The sequence below is a fragment of the Schistocerca piceifrons genome, chromosome 1, assembly GCF_021461385.2.
Source record: "Schistocerca piceifrons isolate TAMUIC-IGC-003096 chromosome 1, iqSchPice1.1, whole genome shotgun sequence".
Classification (NCBI taxonomy): domain Eukaryota; kingdom Metazoa; phylum Arthropoda; class Insecta; order Orthoptera; family Acrididae; genus Schistocerca; species Schistocerca piceifrons.
Genome location: NC_060138.1, coordinates 1095488126 through 1095504693, shown reverse-complemented (window position 1 = coordinate 1095504693; position 16568 = coordinate 1095488126).

Here is a 16568-nt window from a genome sequence, read left to right as displayed (position 1 = left end):
AACACATCAAAGAAAGTTTTGCATCACCCCAGTTCCCAGCACTCCTGAAGATAGACATTGACTGTGGTTGTTGTATCAAAGATACAGTCCCTTTGTTCAGAGATGTGACTAAAAGCGCCCAAAGATGTAAACGACCGCGCATGAGCAGCTCCTATTAGACGGAGGGGGTCCGACAACCGGTCAGTTCCAGTCATTCCACCAGGAAGGAGGTACACGACTCGTGCTGTCTGTTGTTCAACCATCCCTAGGCGGTCAATTCCACGGTTCGATCGTTTCGCATTGTTACTTTGTGCCAAGAAGGGCTCTCAACAAGGGAAGTGTCCAGGTGTCTCGGAGTGAACCAATACGACGTTGTTCGGACGTGGAGGAGATACAGAGAGACAGGAACTGTCGGTGACATGCGTCGCTCAGGCCACCTAAGGGCTACTACTGCAATGGATTATGGCTCGGAGGAACCCTGACAGCAACGCCACCATGTTGAATAATGCTTTCCGTGCAGTAGGCTGCATGATGTGCAACTTCACTCCCGACGTCCATCGCCAGGTCCATCTTTGCAACCACGACACCATGCAGCGCGATACAGATGGGCTCAACAACATGCAAGATGGACCGCTCAGTATTGGTATCATGTTCTTTTCACCGATGAGTGTCTCATATGCCTTCAAACAGACAATCGTCCGAGACGTTGCATTGCCGAAACACTTCGTTTCACATGACCAGCAATTTCCAGGATGGATGAATCACATTTTCTCATGCCATTTTCTCATGCCATTAATATGCCCTCTTTCAAACTCACTGATTTCATGGTACGGTTCGCACATACGGCTGCGAGGCGTCCCGCACGTCTGCTTAAGTCAGACGTTTTATAGCCACAACGATATCTGCAGGCACATTTTACCAGTATGTTGACTTTCAACCCGCAGGCCGACACGGTTGAAATGCTAATTATTTCTGCAAAACATACTAATGTACATGTCCTGTGAATAGGAACTTTCTAGTCTAGTCTTTCAAGAGGTGTATTATTCCGTGAATAAATGTTATCACAATGATAGTGTCGGAGGAGTATTGTGAAATGGAAGTATTAGTCTCCATGTATTAGTTGTGTTTTGCAGGGCATTTATGTACAGTCGTGTAGTGTATGACATCGCTACGTTTGTAAGGATACTGACGTGTACGTTAATACTTCCTCCCCTCCCTCTTTCTCGAATGTAAACACAACAGTGATACCATCTTTAGCAGTTTGCCAGGTAATAACTACTAATCTTATTTTTGTCGAAATTGTTGAACTACAAACAGTGGACAGTGTTATTCTCAAACACACATGTTTTGCATTAATCTTTTTTTGAGGTATCTTATTGGGATTCAGTGAAGAGTTATGGTTTTCCATGCATATTCCATATTGTGACTGCAGTCACAGAGCACTGTCTTTCATGCCAGAAAAATGTCAGATACTAGAAGGTGTGTACATGAATACCCCCACATCTATTCCACGCATATGAGAAGACTCTTGTTAAAATACACACTTTCAGTAAAAATCACTTGGTGGCATAGCCTAAACTGGATAAGTTGTGTGAATGCTCTGAAAAGCTAATCATTTGCATATCACAGCATCTTCTTCCTGTCGGTTAAATCTCGCGTCTGCAGCACGTCATCTTCGTGGTGTAGCAATATTAATGGCCAGTAGTATAGTTTGTAGTTCCGGCAATCGCCACACTTGTTTTGTCAGATGACAGTCGCCAGATAGTCAGTGTTTTGTTCTTAGTTGCACATAGTTACTTGACTGAACATGACTGGCGCAAGGCTTACATTCGATAAAAGGAAGTTAGTTTTGAAGTGGTATTTTAAGTACGAAAACATTAATGAGATTCAACGGCAATGGCGAAATGAGTATCAAACAGAGCCACCGAGACGTTTAACGATTCGTCACATTCGAGACAAATTTGAAGCCGAAGGCTGTGTTAAAGATGTACACAAACAACGATCTGGACGACCTGTAACAGTAACAAGTCCAGCTAACTCCCGTCGTGTGTTACAATTCACTCGCTCACCACACAAGTCTGTGAGACAGTGTGACCGTGAAACCGGAGTGAGTCGCTCAAGTGTATAGCGAATTTTGAAGACAGCAAAGTGGAAGTGCTACATCCCACGATTGCTACACGCAGTGAACGAGGACGACCCAGATCGCAGAATGGAGTACTGCGAGTGGTTTACTAACATGGCGCGCAATGATGAAGAGTTTGCAGATGTGATTGTGTGGTCTGATGAGGCAAAAAAATGGTTCAAATGGCTCTGAGCACTATGGGACTCAACTGCTGAGGTCATTAGTCCCCTAGAACTTAGAACTAGTTAAACCTAACTAACCTAAGGACATCACAAACATCCATGCCCGAGGCAGGATTCGAACCCGCGACCGTAACGGTCTTGCGGTTCCAGACTGCAGCGCCTTTAACCGCACGGCCACTTCGGCCGGCTGATGAGGCACAGTTCAAACTCAATGGTACAGTAGATCGCCACAATTGCATCTACTGGGCGCCACAATTGCATCTACTGGGCCGCCGAAAATCCGAACGTCCATGTGGTCAAAGCCGTGAACTTGCCAGGAGTAAATGTGTGGTGTCGGTTGTCTTACCGGGGCTTGACTGGGCCATTCTTCTTTGACGGCACAGTCGCCGGTGAGGTGTACCTTCAGAAGCTTCAGACATCCATTTTACCTGCCATCCGAGACTTGTATGGAGACGGAAGAGTTTACTTTCAACAAGATGGTGCCCCAGCCCACAACCAAAATCGTGTTAGGGCGTATCTCGACGAAGATCTGTCAGGAAGATGGACAGGCCATAGAGGTGCTGTGGAGTATCCACCACGTTCCCCAGACATAACTCCTCTGGACTTTTACCTGTAGGGAACACAACGGACGTCGCTTATCGACAAAAGCCACGCACATTGGATGAACTTCGAGAATCCACCGTACATTCATGTGCAAATATCCAACTGAACACGTTGCAGTCAGTAGTTCGTGCTGCAGTTCGGCGGCATCTTTTGTGTGTGGGTGTTAATGGTGACCATTTCGAACACCTACAGTGATATCTTTAAGTTGGACTTTAAGCTACACTTTATCCGAAAATGAGACAACTCCGTCAATTAGTTTGCAAGTTATGGACTTTTAAACAGTGGGTATTTTTATTTTTTTTTATTTTTTTTTGGCCGCTCTGTATATTGCACTGCCATCCGAAGGCAAATTGCGATTGGTTCAAACCTTCAGCTAACAGTAATATAATGATACGCTCCTGCTCTATATTGATGCAAGCCTGCAATGTTGCTGCCATCTTGTTTCGCTGATTCCCAGCATCCTATTCAGCGACGCAGGCATGCCAGGATCATCTGATAATAGATCTAGCACACCACCAAAAAATAACAAGAAGTCCAAACTTTGTAGAAATTTTGTATGTTTTTTTAAATACACTACTGGCCATTAAAATTGCTATACCAAGAAGATGACATGCTACAGACGCGAAATTTAACCGACTGGAAGAAGATGCTGTGATATGAAAATGATTAGCTTTTCAGAGCATTCACACAAGGTTGGCGCCGGTGGCGACAACTACAACGTGCTGTCATGAGAAAAGTTTCCAACCGATTTCTCATACACAAACAGCAGTTGACCGGCGTTGTTGTGATGCCTCGTGTAAGGAGGAGAAATGCGTACCATCACGTTTCCGACTTCGATAAAGGTCGGATTGTAGCCTATCGCGATTGAGGTTTATCGCATCGCGACATTGCTGCTCGCATTGGTCGAGATCCAATGACTGTTAGCAGAATATGGAATCGGTGGATTCAGGAGGGTAATACGGAACGCCGTGCTGGATCCCAACGGCCTCGTACACTAGCAGTAGAGATGATAGGCATCTTATCCACGTCTCGATCCCTGAGTCAACAGATGGGCACGTTTGCAAGACAACAACCATCTGCAACAACAGTTCGATGACGTTTGCAGCAGCATGGACTATCAGCTCGTAGACCATGGCCGCGGTTACCCGTGACACTGCATCACAGACAAGAGCGCCTTCGATGGTGTACTCAACGACGAACCTGGGTGCACGAATGGCAAAACGTCATTTTTTCGGATGAATCCAGGTTCTGTTTAGAGCATGATGATGGTCGTATCCGTTTTGGCGACATCGTGGTGAACGCACATTGGAAGCGTGTAATCGTCATCGCCATACTGGTGTATCACCCGGCGTGATGGTATGGGGTGCCATTGGTTACACGTCTCGGTCACCTCTTGTTCGCACTGACGGCACTTTCAACAGCGGACGTTACATTTCAGATGTGTTACGATCCCTGCGAAACCCTACATTTCAGCAGGATAATGCACGATCGCATGTTGCAGATCCTGTAAGGGCCTTTCCGGAAACAGAAAATGTTCGACTGCTGCCCTGGCCAGCACATTCTCCAGGTCTCTCACCAACTGAAAACGTCTAGTCAATAGTGGCCGAGCCAGTCACTACTCTTGATGAACTGTGGTATCGTGTTGAAGCTGCATGGGGAGCTGTACTTGTACACTCCATCCAAGCTCTGTTTGACTCAATGCCCAGGCGTATCAAGGCCTTTATTACGGCCAGAGGTGGTTGTTGTGGGTACTTATTTCTCAGGATCTGTGCACCCAAACTGCGTGAAAATGTAACCACATGTCAGTTCTAATATAATATGTTTGTCCAATGAATACCCGATTATCATCTGCATTTCTTCTTGGTGTAGCAAGTGTCCAGTAGTGTACAGCCTTTCCGATTATTTATCGAATGGATCTAGTTTTGCTTGCTGACGGTTTAGGCTATTGAAACGCGTAGTGGAGTAATAAATGAGAGACGAATTTTCTGTAATTACTAGTCCCAGCGCTCTCTGTACAGTGTACACAGCTGCACGTGCAGCGGGTGAGAATAACTCGACGTCCACGCACCACAACGTTTCGCCGCCTCTGCCCCGTCTGCCTGCCTGTTGCTGGCGCCTTCTGATCGTCTTTTTTTTTACCACCACTCCCTCCTTTCCTTTAACCTACTCCCCCGCCCCCTCTCCCCGCCAAGAGGCCATCAGTCTTGCTCTCCGGCCGTCAGCGTGGCGTCTGCTTCTCACGGGAACCTCGCTAGTCGGCTCACACACGTGGCGCCTCTGCCCGCTACAAGCCCTCGACCAACTGAGGAGTCTTCCCGGCCCGTGAGATCACACCAGCCGTGGCAGTTTGTCTGACGTCTGCCTCTCCATCCCACCACAGCGTCCAGCTTCGTAAAATTCGCTCGTCGGCCAACTGTGTAGAAAGATTGAGGGAAAGATGCATTGAACTGCCGGCAGTCGTTCATTGCAGAAGCCTAGCATATGCTGCGTACTCGGATTTAATTTGTTCGCAATACACTTCAACGATTTGTCACGGCGACACACTCCGGCTTCATAAGGGTAACACTAACAAGGGGAGGTCACGACGTTTGGAAAGCGGATTTACTGTAAACTTCGTACACTCGTAGTGATCCATGAGGACAACAAAATGTGTCAGCAGTAGCGCGTACTTCTCAAGCGTTACTGAGAAAAATCGCGAGACAATTTCGGTCGTCAAATATATATCTGTGCGTGGCCATTTTTAACCATAAAGCGGCTACAGCTGAGTAGTAGCGGCACGGTAGCTCAGCGTGTTCGGTCACAGCGTTAGCTTTCTATTCTAGTAAAAAACTGAGCGAACGTATGAACGAAAAAACTGAACGGGTGTCATCGGACGTCTGCCCTGAACAAATGCAGCGAACTATACAAAATGTTATTAAAAAAAAAAAGTGGTTGGCGTTGAAGCCGCTAGAACGCTGGATCGAGTTCCGTTGGTCAGTTTTTTTTTATTTTCAACACAGTCATTTTTTTACTATTTATATTACAATTGATATAATGGAAAAATGCGTGTAATCGGATGGTCTTTTATTAAATTTACAATGTTATTTGGCAGTCTACTAATTTTTATTATCACAAATAATATAATATTCATAACTATCGACTAGTAAACGACCAAACGCATAAAGTGGTACTGAAAATGTATGCTTGTCCGTGTCTTCAAAACTGTTCGTATTTAATCGAAAGAGAACGAGAAATTGCTTCTTGTAAGACGCTATTAAAATACACTCGATACTGCATAACCAATTATCAGCGCCGATTTTTAAGGAAATACTGCGTTATGCCTGGTTTGCTTCCAAACTATCGTCTGAAAGAGTTTTTGAAAATGTTAACGAGGTTTGTTTTTCCACGGAAAGCGTCAAAATACCTTGCGTATGAGGATACATAGCATTTATTCAATGCTGCTGGTGCCGTTTACCTTCATGTTTTCCATGTTTTTACGAAAAATACCATCCTCCAACCTGTACTCGTAAAGTCGAAAGCGACGATTAATTGTACATCTTTCGAAAGCCGTCTGTGCCGGTCAAAACTTGGAGGTAACAAGTCGTTTCGGGCTCCTTCCAGGTATAAGGGATTTCTCAAATCACGGACAAGCATACATTTTCAGTATAACTTCATGCGTTTGGCCGTTTACTAGTCGATAGTTATGAATATTACGTTATTTGTGATAATAAAAATTAGTAGACTGCCAAATAACATTGTAAATTTAATAAAAATTCATCCGATTACATGCATTTTCCCCATTATATCAATTGTAATATAAATAATAAAGAAAATGACTGTGCTGAAAATAAAAAAAACTGACGAACGGAACTCGATCCAGCGATCTAGCGGCTTCAACGCAACCACTCAAAAAAAAAAAAAAAAAAAAAAAAAATTGTTCTATATCGTTCGCTGAATTTGTTCAGGACGGACGTCCAATGACACCCGTTCAGTTTTTTCGTTCATCCGTTCGCTCAGTTTCTTCTTAGAATGGAAAGCTAACGCTCAGACCGAACACGCTTTTTTTTTAAAAAAAAAATTCATTTTGTGCTCTTTAGTTCGTTGCATCTGCTGGGGGCGAACGTCGTAAGACATCCGTTTCAGTTTGTTGTTGATCGATTTACTCAGTTTGTTTATTGCAGAGGGCAGCTAACCCTCTGACCGAACACGCTGAGCTACCGTGCCCGCGAGTATTTGTCGACCGAAATTATCTTGCGATTTTCTCAGTAACGCTTGAGAGGTACGTGCTACTGCTTACACATTTTGTTGTCCTCACGGATTACTACGAGTGTACGAAGTTTAGAGTAAATCTGCGTTCCAAACGTCGTGACCTCCACTTGTAAGTATCTATTCCCAGACGACTTGATTATAACATGAAGTGATATACACGAACTTTCGACGCGTCAGTCAGTCTATTTCTAAAAACTGAGTCAAAATCTCAACAGTGGTTTCTAAGATTAGCCTTCACATATAGACAGGAAAACGCAGCCGACTAATTTACAGTAGGTACAGATTCTCGTCTGGACTTACAGTAGCTGTTTACTGCTTTTCCCGGCAGCTACCGTCTCCTCGCTAGCTGACCAGCGCGGAACTCCCACCATTCCCACGAATGTCACTCCAAACGCCAATTAAATGTGGAACAGGTAACACTGCATATATTACGACCAACCATACCACAAACAATAAATTACATACACAAACCTTCCTCCTGTATCCGCGTCAAAATCCCAACATTGGAGTGTGAGATTGGCCATTACATACAGACAGAAACGGTGGTGGCTCGTAACTTTTATTGGTTTTTTAGGATGGCCATTTCATAAAGACAGAAACGGCGGGGGACCTTAACTTATATTCACTACTGGCCATTAAAATTGCTACACCAAGAAGAAATGCAGATAATAAACGGGTATTCATTGGACAAATATATTATGCTACAACTGACATGTGATTATGTTTTCACGCAATTTGGGGCCATAGATCCTGAGAAATCAGTACCCAGAACAACCACGTCTGGCCGTAATAACGGCCTTGATACGCCTGGGCATTGAGTCAAACAGAGCTCGGATGGCGTGTACAGGTACAGCTGGCCATGCAGCTTCAACACGATACCACAGCTCATCAACAGTAGTGACTGGCGTATTGTGGCGAGCCAGTTGCTCGGCCACCATTGACCAGGCGTTTTCAATTGGTGAGAGATCTGAAGAATGTGCTGGCAGGGCAGCAGTCGAACATTTTCTGTATCCAGAAAGGCCCGTACAGGACCTGCAACATGCGGTCGTGCATTATCCTGCTGAAATGTAGGGTTTCGCAGGGATCGAATGAATGGTAGAGCCACGGCTCGTAACACATCTGAAATGTAACGTCCACTGTTCAAAGCGCCGACAATGCGAACAAGAGGTGACCGAGACGTGTAACCAATGGCACCCCATACCATTACGCCGGATGATACGCCAGTATGGCGATGACGAATACACGCTTCTAGTGTGCGTTCACCGCGATGTCGCCAAACACGGATACGACCATCATCATGCTGTAAACAGAACCTGGATTCAACCAAAAAAACGACGTTTTGCCATTCGTGCACCCAGATTCGTCGTTGAGTACACCAACGCGGGCGCTCATGTGTGTAATGCAGCGTCAATGGTAATCGCAGCCATGGTCTCCGAGCTGATAGTCCATGCTGCGGCAAACGTCCTCGAACTATTCGTGATGTCTTGCAAACGTGCCCATCTGTTGACTCAGGGATCGAGACGTGGCTGCACGATCCGTTACAGCCATGCGGATAAGATGTCTGTCATCTCGACTGCTAGTGATACGAGGCCGTTGGGATTCGGCTCGGGGTTCCGTATTACCCTCCTGAACCCATCGATTCATATTGTTCTAACAGTCATTGGATCTCGACCAATGCGAGCAGCAATGACGCGATACGATAAACCGCAGTCGCCATAGGCTACAATCCAACCTTTATCAAAGTCGGAAACTTGATGGTACGCATTTCTCCTCCTTACACGAGGCATCACAACAACGTTTCACCAGGCAACGCCGGTTAACTGCTGTTTGTGTATGAGAAATCGGTCGCAAACTTTCCTCATGTCAGCACGTTGTAGGTGTCGCCACCGGCGCCAACCTTGTGTGAATTCTCTGAAAAGCTAATGATTTGCATATCACAGCATCTTCTTCTTGTCGGTTAAATTTTGCGTCTGTAGCACGTCATCTTCGTGGTGCAGCAATTTTAATGGCCAGTAGTGTACATACACAAACCTTGCTCTTGAATCCGCGTCAAAATCCTAACATTGGTGTCTGAGATTGGCCATTACCTACAGACGAAAACGGTGATGGACCGTAACGTTTATTGGTTTGTGCGGGTAGCCATTTCATACAGACATAAATGGCGGGGGACCTTAACTTTTATCGAACACACGTTAGTGGTAGTACTATCAGATGTTTCGCTAACGATGCTATTGTCTACAAACAAGCATGGATCTTGGGTTCTGTTCTAGAAGACGGCACACTTTGCCATCCCCCATCCACTAAATATAATTTGATGTCACCCTGACTTTCATCCAGCTATAGATGCACATTAAGAATATTCCAATGAATGCTGGTTTTTGTAAAATCTTTACTAACCGATGTCGCTTGTCGAAAATTAGATAACTGTTGTCGAACATTACCGTCATACTCAGATCGTAATATAAACAGTCGAAACTAGTTATCTATTTTCCTGCATGTGATTGTGGCTAGCAAAGATTTTACAAAAAAATCAACGTTCACTGAAATAACATATCACTGTTACTATTACTATAAAATCTTATATTATTTGCTTTTTATCTGAAAAGAATTCGTTCAAAAATCTGAGAAGTTCCTGTATCAAGCAGTTATTTGAAGAATTATAATAGCAACAAACTTTCACAACTTAGACAACTTGATGGCATACCACAATTCAGAAAGTCTTCGGATAAATAAACGAATACTGAATTGTGGTCGATTCAGGCAGTGACATAGTACGTGATCTTGTAATTCTCTGGTCTATGTTTCCTAGCAAGTTCATAGAATTGAATAAACTCACTCAACGAGAGGAAGAAAGGAAGTAAGGAAGATTGGGTTTAACGTCCCGTCGACATCGATGTCATTAGAGACGCAGCACAAGCTCAGATTGTGTGAAGGATGGGGAAGGAAAAGGGCCATGCCCTTTCAAAAGAACCATCCTGGCAAATGCCTGGAGCAAGTTAGAGAAATAACGGGAAATCTACATCTGGATGGCCAGACACAGGACTGAACCGTCATCCTCCCAAAGGGGAGTCCAGCGTGCCAACCACTGCGCCACCTCGCTCTGTCTCAACGAGAGAGCACTCTTATTCACATATAACGTCAAATATTACAGAACGTGTTGTTGTTGTGGTCTTCAGTCCTGAGACTGGTTTGATGCAGCTCTCCATGCTAGTCTATCCTCTGCAAGCATGTTCATATCCCAGTACCTACTGCAGCCTACATCCTTCTGAATCTGCTTAGTGTATTCATCTCTAGGTCTCTCTCTACGATTTTTACCCTCCACGCTGCCCTCCAATACTAAATTGGTCATCCCTCGATGTCTCAGAACATGTTCTACCAACCGAACCTTCTTCTAGTCAAGTTGTGCCACAAGCTCCGCTTCTCCCCAATTCTACTCAATACCTCCTCATTAGTTATGTGATCTACCCATCTAATCTTCAGCATTCTTCTGTAGCACCACATTTCGAAAGCTTCTATTCTCTTCTTGCCTAAACTATTTATCGTCGCCGGCCGCTGGTGGCCGAACGGTTCTGGCGCTACAGTCTGGAACCGCGCGACCGCTACGGTCGCAGGTTCGAATCCTACCTCGGGCATGGATGTGTGTGTTGTCCTTAGGTTAGTTAGGTTTAAGTAGTTCTCAGTTCTAGGGGACTTATGACCTCAGCAGTTGAGTCCCATGGTGCTCAGAGCCATTTGAACCATTTTTTTATTTATCGTCCATGTTTCACTTCCATACATGGCTACACGCCATATAAATACTTTCAGAAACGACTTCCTGACATTTAAATCTATACTCGATGTTAACAAATTTTTCTTCTTCAGAAACGCTTTCCTTGCCATTGCCAGTCTACATTTTATATCCTCTCTACTTCGACCATCATCAGTTATTTTGCTCCCCAAATAGCAAAACTCCTTCACTACTTTAAGTGTCTCATTTCCTAATCTAATTCCCTCAGCATCACCCGACTTAATGCGACTACATTCCATTATCCTCATTTTGCGTTTGTTGATGTTCATCTTATACCCTCCTTTCAAGACACTGTCCATTCCGTTCAACTGCTCTTCCAAGTCCTTTGCTGTCCCTGACACAATTACAATTTCATCGGCAAACCTCAGAGTTTTTATTTCTTCTCTATCGATTTAAATACCTACTCCGAACTTTTCTTTTGTTTCCTTTATTGCTTGCTCAATATACAGATTGAATAACATCGGGGAATGGCTACAACCCTGTCTCACCCCCTTCCCAACCACTGCTTCCCTTCCATGTCCCTCGACTCTTATAACTGCCATCTGGTTTCTGTACAAATTGTAAATAGCCTTTCACTCCCTGTATTTTACCCCTGCCACCTTCAGAATTTGAAAGAGAGTATTCCAATCAACATTGTCAACAGCTTTCTCTAAGTCTACAAATGCTAGAAACGTAGGTTTGCCTATCCTTAATCTTTCTTCTAAGATAAGTCGTAGGGTCAGTATTGCCTCACGTGTTCCAACATTTCTACGGAATCCAAAGTGATCTTCCCCGAGCTCGGCTTCTATCAGTTTTTCCATTCGGCAGTAAAGAATTCGCGTTAGTATTTTGCAGCTGTGACTTATTATACTGACAGTTCGGTAATTTTCACATCCGTCAACACCTGCTTTCTTTGGAATTGGAATTATTATATTCTTCCTGAAGTCTGAGGGTATTTTGCCTGTCTCATACATTTTGCTCACCAGATGGTAGAGTTTTGTCAGGACTGGCTCTCCCAAGGCTGTCAGTAGTTCTAATGGGATGTTGTCTACTCCGGGGGCCTTGTTTCAACTCAGGTCTTTCAGCGCTCTGTCAAACTCTCCACGCAGTATCATATCTCCCATTTCATCTTTATCTACATCCTCTTCCATTTCCATAGTATTGTCCGCAAGTACATCGCCCATGTATAGACCCTCTGTATACCCCTTCCACTTTTCTGCTTTCCCTTCTTTGCTTAGAACTGGGTTTCCATCTGAGCTCTTGATATTCATGCAAGTGGTTCTCCTTTCTCCAAAGGTCTCTTTAATTTTCCCCTTTTGCAGTATCTATCTTACCCCTACTGAGATAAGCCTCTAAATTCTTACTTTTGTCCTCTTGCCGTCCCTGCTTAGCCATTTTGCACTTCCTGTCGATATCATTTTTGAGACGTTTGTATTCCTTTTTGTCTGCTTCATTTACTGCAATTTTATATTTTCTTCTTTCATCAATTAATTTCAATATTTCTTCTGTTACTCAAGGGTTTCTAGTAGCCCTCGTCTTTTTACCTACTTGATCCTCTGCTGCCTTCGCTATTTCATCCCTCAAAGCTACCCATTCTTCTTCTACTGTATTTCTTTCCCCCATTCCTGTCAATTGTTCCCTTATGCTCTCCCTGAAACTCTGTACAACCTCTGGTTCTTTCAGTCTCAACGAGACTCTGTCTCAACGACAGAGCACTCTCATTCACATGTCGAATATTACAGAACATACTTCTACCATATTAGTAAGAAAGCTCCAAAATCTTTTAGAAAAGCTAATATGGGAAAAAAATGTGGCAGATAGCAGGATGCATACCAATAACAGTAAATTAACAGCCCCATGCCTTTACCCATTACAGTTTTCTTTTTTGACTGAAATCTTTTACTGAACTGAAATGCAATGAATTAAAATGTTTCAGAAACATTGATGCATAGCTTAAGCATTGTCCATATAACCCTAATTATTTCTATTGATTCATCATCATCATTCTCTGGGGTGTTTGTCCCACTTCAATGTGGCTTCGATCTTGTTACTATGAATTTGGCGATATTAGTGTCAGAGGATGGCTGACGCCCTCCTGTCACCACCCCGTGCCCCGCCCCCCAGGAAGGAATAAGTGTACCCCAGCTCTCTGTGTCTAGTGAAAGCCATGAAATAGTGCGAACGTTTTCAAATGTCTGCGAGTCGTGTAACTTGGAACGTCCCCTTTGAACAATTATACGCGACTGTGCTTAAACTGACACACAATATTTTTAGCGCAACGCCATCTGACTTTCAATAATCCCTACAAAAGAATGGCCCTGACTAACATTAACCTATACCTTTCACAAATCACTTACGTCACAAAAATCTTCGTTACTCGAACTACTGCAATACAGCGAGCGCCACTACTGCCAGCTAAATAAAAGATTCAAACTACGGAAGGCACTAACTACTGATAGGCATAGATAGCAAATGAAAGATTCTAATAGAGAACAAACAATGTATTTACCTTAATAGTCATAATATATATAGCAGTTCATGACAAATTTCAAAACTCCGCCATCTCTCTCCCCACATCCACCACTGCTGGCGACTCACCTCCAACTGCGCAACGCTACGCGCTGTTAACAGCCCAGCTGCCCAACACTACAATGGCAGACAACAATGCAAACCAGCCACAGATTGCACACAGCACAGCCAGTGATTCTCACACAGAGCGCTACGTGGCGTTACCAATAAGAAAACCTAAACAGCCTACTTACAAACTGAGGCGGGACATGGGGACCAGCCTGGCTTTCACCTAGTGGGATGTGGAAAACAGCCTAAAAACCACATCCAGGTTGGCCAGCACACTGGCCCTTGTCTTTAATCCGAGGGCGAATTCGATCGGGGGCCAACGTCCCTACTCTAGTCCAGGAAGCTGAGCATTAGCGCCCTCAGCTAACCTGGCAGGTAATTATTTCCATTGATTAAGCAATTAATAACAATAATAATAAGAAGATAGACTATAGCGGTGTACATTTGCTATCCAAAAGAATTTTTAAACAAAATAAACTGATTTTTTTGTTCTTCTTGCTGAACAGTTTTTTACACCATGTTGACGATATGCGTGAAATGCTCTTAGCAAGTTTTTTTTCACAAAATGAGGATTTCACATGTTTTACAAGAAAGTAATCATGTCATACTTACGGTAATGATATTAATGATTTATTCAAATGTTCTGTAAATGGAAGTCAAGTTTTTTTCTTATTTAAACTATATACATAATAAAATAGACAATAGGTGCAAAATGTCATTACACTTGCAACATAATTTAACTATGCGAAGTTACACAAAACAATGGTTTGTGAACTTTTATGATGAAACTTCGTGGCAGATTAAAACTGTGCCAGACCGAGACTCGGGACCATTCTAGAAACTTTTATTATACTTGTCTATGTCTTTGCTATTGCCAACGGCCTTTCCACAGTGGTAACAACGGTTCCCGTCAGAAGTCAAGCGCTGTCGGGCTTGGCTAGCACTTCGATGGGTCACCGTGCAGGTGTGCCCGGTGCTGTTGGCAAGCATTGTGCTCTCAGCCCTTGAGAGGTCAGTTGAGGAGCTACTTGCTTAATGAGTAGCGGCACCGGGCGCGAAAACTGGCAGCGACCGGGAGAGGAGAGTGTTGACCACAAAATGGAAATGGCTCTGAGCACTATGGGACTTAACTTCTGTGGTCATCAGTCCCCTAGAACTTAGAACTACTTAAACCTAACTAACCTAAGGACATCACACACATCCATGCCCGAGGCAGGATTCGAACCTGCGACCGTAGCAGTCGCGCGGTTCCGGACTGAGCGCCTTAACCGCGAGACCACCGCGGCCGGCGTGTTGACCACATGTCCTCTGCATATGCATCCACCCGGTGACTCCTAAGGGCCGCGCAGGATTAGCCAAGCGGTCTAAGGCGCTGCAGTCATGGACTGTGCGGCTGGTCCCGGGGGAGGTTCGAGTCCTCCCTCTGGCATGAGTGTGTGTGTTTGTCCTTAGGATAATTTAGGTTAAGTAGTGTGTAAGCTTAGGGACTGATGACCTTAGCAGTTAAGCCCCATAAGATTTGACTCACATTTGAACATTTGTCTCCTAACGGCTGAGGAATACACGGCGCCTGGTCGGCACCATTGGCCTCCAGGGGCTGTTCGGACGGCGTTTGTATGTCTCGGATGTTTTCATGTTCTGGAGGTATTAACCGCCAGTATGTCGTTAACTGACGTGTAGTTATAACAAATCGTACCTAAAAATGACGCGTTTTCGACAGATCCTCCATGTGGTGTTGCTGTGAATTGCTTTCTGATCAAAAGTATCCGGACATCTACTAGTGGGCAGTAATATGGGGTGTATATGCACCTTTCATCTTTATGACGCCTTGAATTCTGCTGGGGACCCTTTCAGTGAGGTATCTGAATTACTATAGAAGAGTGGCAGCTCATCCTTCCTCAAGAGCCGAGGCCAGAGAAGATAGTGGTTTTGAAAGCTGGGGTATGGAGCGAAGTCGGCGTTCTAACTCATTCCAAAAGTGTTCCATTGGGTTCACGTCGGAACTCTGGGTAGGCAGTCCATTTTAGGAGCGCTATTATCTGCAAATCATTCTCTGACAGATGCTGCCTTATGAGAGGGTGCATTGTCATGCTCAAATGAACACAGCCCACCCAAGTAATACTCTAATACTTGTAGTACAGAATGCTATCAAAAGTTTTCATGTCCTTATCATGTAACGTTTTTTGAGCGCAATAGGGGGCCGCACACTAAGCACGAAATAAAATCACCCCCATACTGTAACACCACCTCCTCCGTCTTTCACTGCTGGCATTATACGAGGGTCACTCCAAAAGAAATGATCACTATTTTTGTAAAAATACAGTTTTCATCCTGCATGTGTGAAAGTTTTACAGTCTCTAGATACATCGTTCCCGCTTGTTTTCAAACTTAGTTCAACCTGTTCTCGTTAGTAGCGCCGTCACAGCATGTCTTCAAGATGGCTGCTACACTTGACGTTCGTCAGAATCAACGTGCTGTCATAGAATTCCTGTGCTGTGAAAACGAGACAGTGGGAAACATCCACAAGAGGTTGAAAAGGGTGTATGGAGGTGATGCTGTCGATCGCAGTACAGTTAGTCGGTGGGCAAGCGGGTTACATGATGAAAGCGGGCACGGCAATATTGAGGATTATCCTCGCAGCAGCAGGCCTCGTACTGCACACACTCCAGACAATGTGCAGAGTTAACGAATTGGTGACTGCTGACAGACGCATCACAGAGAACGAATTGTCACGCTACGTAGGGATAGGAGAAGGAAGTGTTTGCAGAATACTGAAAGTGTTTGTGTTAAATAAGGTTTGAGCCAGTTGGGTTCCCAGGATGTTGACAGTGGCTCACAAAGAAACAAGAAAAACGGTATGCAGCGAACTTTGGGACAGTACGAGAATGGTGGAGATGAATTTCTTGGAAGAATTGTCACAGGTGATGAAACATTTTTCACCAGAAACGAATAGGCAATCAATGGAGTAGCATCATGCAAATTCACCCAAGAAAAAAAAAAAAAGAAACATTCAAAACCACACCTTCTGCTGGAAAAGTTATGGCTACGGTTTTTTTCGATGCCGAAGGACTCTTGCTCGTGGACATCATGC